At 35.7% G+C, this 4,461-nt stretch overlaps 1 pseudogene; it reads left to right on the top strand.

Annotated features, from left to right (window-relative positions):
* Positions 1-695: 695 nt before the first annotated feature.
* On the top strand, positions 696-2,148 carry LOC141695843 (peroxidase 72-like; annotated as a pseudogene).
* The last annotated feature ends 2,313 nt before the right edge of the window (positions 2,149-4,461 follow it).

Below are 4,461 nucleotides of genomic sequence, written 5' to 3'. Positions count from 1 at the left end.
ATTTAGGAGATTTGTGCGTAATAAAAAGTAAATTCATATATAAAAATAGAATACAGGGGAAACAATTGCATATAATTTGAGAGCTATATTTGGCCTGAAAGTACAAACAATATCAATTCTGACCGGTGAAGGTGGTTCAGGCGGTGCTCTTGCCATTGGTTGTAGCAATAAGTTATTTATGCTGGAAAATTCAGCATTCTATGTTGCAAGGTGATTTCTAGTTGTCTTTCTCTGTAACTCTTAATTACCTACCTAGAAAAAGTAATTCATGTCCTCTACCTCCCTACTAAATCACCTAGTTTTACTCCACTTGAAATATGGATATAAAGTAATGCTAAAACTAGAAAGAAGTTGTAACTTTGTCAGTTCTGAGAAGGTACCTAGTTGTACAGCTAACAACTCCAGACCATGAAAGTTTCAGCCTCGCAATTATCCGACTATCAACTAGAACAATTTAAATATTAATATTGCCTGGTTTGGTACTAAATTATAATGCAGGACTGTAGTTTTTGGTCAATGAGCAGGTGCTCCTGCTCCATAAAAACCTAAACTCAAATAAATGAATGTACAAACACGAAGTTATATAAACCAGCTATATTCCTGCTCCCCATAACCCCTATTATATAAACCAGCTATTTATTATCAATATTCATCAAATCATAAGCCTTGATTTTTATACAAGAGAGTAAACGGAAATGGCTAATTCCATTAGCATTCTCATGCTTATAACTCTTCTAACATTTGCACCACTCTACTTCTCTCGCAAAACTAATATAGGTTATCTATACCCTCAGTTTTATTATCGTTCTTTCCCACATGCGGTCCAGATAGTCAAGTCTATCATTTCCAATGCTGTTGCAAAAGATACTCGTATGGCTGCTTCCCTGCCCCGCCTCCATTTCCATGACTGCTTTGTCAAGGTTTAAATCAACCGATGTTAAAGTAACTGGTTGATCTTCTATTAAAAGTGCATGTCTAATGTCTAATTAATTCATTGTTTCACCATGCAGGGATGTGATGCATCAATACTCTTAGACAACAGCAGTAGTATAATCAGTGAAAAAGGTTCTAACCCTAACTGAAACTCTGTACGTGGTTTTGATGTTATCGACCAGATAAAATCGACACTCGAGAGAGAGTGCCCTCAGACAGTCTCGTGTGCTGATATCATGGCTCTGGCTGCTAGGGACTCTACTGTTTTGGTAAATTTAAACATTTTGCATACAATTTCTCTTGCTACAAATGAAATAGTTCATGTCATTATTACTATAAATTGTTCGATTTATACATCATATATATACATGCACCAAACTTACCTCTCTAGTATGACAAGTGAAGTGAATAGTACTATAACCTTACATGAAAAACATAAAACTGATCATTTCCTATGTTGTATGTAGACTGGTGGACCTAGTTGGGAGGTTTCATTAGGAAGAAGGGACTCGAGAGGTGCGCGTTTGAGTGGCTCAACACTTTCCAGACAATACTGACCAAATTTAAGCTACAAGGACTTGATATAGTTGACCTTGTGGCACTATCTGGTAAGTTTTGCTAATTTTTGTTGAAGCATTTGGGACTATTGACTATACTATAATATATAATTTTAGAATTTCTTAGTGCATAAATTGTGAAGAAAAAAGGGCTATTTATTTGGTTAGAAGAACTAAAATTTCATAGGTTTCAAGGTTACCTGGTGCAGAGAGTATATAGTTGTCCAGAAATTAATATACATATACCACTAACTAAATCAATATAGTAGATGCTTCTTATGATTACGTATTTAAAGAGTGGTCCATATAAACTAATGCCTATTTTAGTAAAATGTAAAATGAAAATATCTCTTGTTATGTGACAGTTGTGGTTTTACCAAAGGCTATTTATTTGGTTTCTGAAATTTTTACATTACGTGTTACTTGTAGTGGAAAAGCTGCTTATGAAATGATGAAGCAGATGGCTGGGAATCCAACCAAATGGGAAGGGAGAAGAATCCTTTTCATTCACACTGGTAGACTCCCATGTACTTGTATGGCAAGGTCAGGAAAGCTTGATCCAGTAATCGGAAGAGATGATGAAATAAGGAGATGCATACAGATTCTTTCAAGGAGAACAAAGAATAATCATGTTCTTAAATACCGTAATTGGAGCTAAATAACGTGGAGATGCATACAGATTCTTTGTTTGGTTGTTTGAATTTTATTTTGTTGACTTGTATGAAAAACAGGTTTATGGCATGTTCAATTTACAAACAAATCATGTCAATTTTTTTTTTGAGAAATATGTTACATTAGGTACTTCAATATTATAAACAAATTAGTATAATATAATACAAATTATTATAAAACGGTTACAGTAGGGAAAAAATGTTACAATGATTTGGTGAACCACATGTGGGGCCCACAGTGGCCTTACATGTGGGGCCCATTTTTTTTTTGCAAATTCTAAGTGCAAAGGTAACATGTATAGTGTGATACTATAGACATACTTTGATGTTACCTTTGAAGCCTATTGTAACATAAAATTCAAGGTTGCATCAGGGTAAAAGAATGTTACCTTAGGGGCCAAAGGTAACTCGGAAAAAAGCAACTTAATTTTTATGTTACCTTAGGCCTTTTTCTGGCTGTGGTAACACTTTTTTGGGCCTGTTGTAACATTTTCTTGGTGTTGCTGTAGGCCATTTATGGTGTAGTGCATGCAACCCTATAGGTAACATTATTCAATGAAAAGGAACGACTATTGTTCTGAATCAAAAACGAAAAACCTTTCTTGTCCAAACAAGAAACTGAGATAATGTTTCTACAAGTAGAAGGCACGTAAAAACAATTATCTAGTTCTAAAACAAGCCTAGTGGGAAACGATAAATGATAAGTCTCTATAGTTAAAGCAGCAACCTTTGCTCCATTGCCAACTCGTAGGTCGACTTCTCCCTTCGCCAATGTCCTACTTCCCAATAGTTCCTGCACATTTATACAAATGTGAAAACCACATCCAGTATCTAATACCCAAGATGTAGAAATAGACAAATTGACTTCTATAACATAAATACCTGAATTAGATGTGGCAACAGCAACCTTCTTCTTCTTCAGATCCTCCAAATAAGCATGACAGTTCCTCTTCCAATGACCTGGTTTCTTGCAGTAGTAACAATCACAAACCTTTGGAACACCACCTTCAGATCAGTTTCAGATTCTCATTTGATTTAGATTTCATCTTCCTTTTACCTTTCTATTTACCCTTTTCTTTGGCCTTTCCCTTATTCACTATCAACATGGGAACAGGGGACGCCTTCTGAATGTTGGTCTCAGCAGTTTTCAACATTGCCAACAATTTGGTGGGGTTCTTATCTATCTCATTCATATTGTAATTCATCACAAATTAAGAATAACTGCTATTTAAAGATTTCAAAATTAGATCAATCTGGTGCTCCATAGCAATCGGGGCACCCAATTTGGCAAGGTAGTCAATATACCCTATCATCCGTAGAACATGCGGTCTAACCGGATCATGTTCTCCCTGCTTACTTGCGTTCAACGACTTGAAAGTATCAAACATCTCCTGATGAGCCTGTCCTTCAAACATGCATTTAAGGTGTGACGACCTCAATCTCAGGGTTAGGAAATGAGGACTCACACACCATTAAACTAATAATAAATGAGCATAAACCCTGATTAAACTAATAACAGGATCAAACAGGATTAAGTTTGAGACAAGATTACAACTACCAACCAGATAATATATTACAACCTAAAATATTAATGAATTCAATTTCATTCGATTCCTAAATGGAACCGACAGATAACCCATTGTATTTGAACCAACTTAAAGAATCCTTCGATCTACTACTCATGCTCACACTCACTACTACCTGCTCATGCATCTAGAAACCTATGAAATGGTAGGGACTGCTAGGAATGCTCTTGCGAGCTGAACGCCTAAGTCTGGCCATCTTCTTTCTTAACTGACATGGTTAGAGCAAAGCAAATATAAATGAGCACAAAAGCTCAGCAAGTAAATATATAACAGCTCTATAAAGCAATAATAATAATAATAGCAAAATCTGAGGCATTCTACTTTTGAATCTCTAGGTGGCAGATTTCTATCTTTGGCTATACAAAGGTTATGAAGAAAGGTTTGGGTCTTTCAAGAATCAAGGATCAAGATAGGGTGAAAGCCGACATTCATTGCAATTCAATAGCAGAAATCATATCAGAAAAGCATAATAATATCATAGAACAAGATATATGGTATCATGGCATTATTATTCAAATCAAAACTTTTTAACCAAATCATTGCTCAAAATCATTTTATGACGCTACGGATTACAGCCGGTGATCAGCCGCGAAGTAATCCCGAACCGCGCTGGGTTCTCAAATATAATGGGATCCCTAGGCTATATGTGAGCCTATAAATAAGTGTGAAAAAGACTTGCGTCTAGGTCCAATCCACTAAGTTAAGAAAACATTT

Source organism: Apium graveolens, chromosome 11, assembly GCF_009905375.1.
Source record: "Apium graveolens cultivar Ventura chromosome 11, ASM990537v1, whole genome shotgun sequence".
Taxonomy (NCBI): domain Eukaryota; kingdom Viridiplantae; phylum Streptophyta; class Magnoliopsida; order Apiales; family Apiaceae; genus Apium; species Apium graveolens.
The sequence above is the reverse complement of the archived record's forward strand: the minus strand, read 5'-3'. Positions and strand labels throughout refer to the sequence as shown.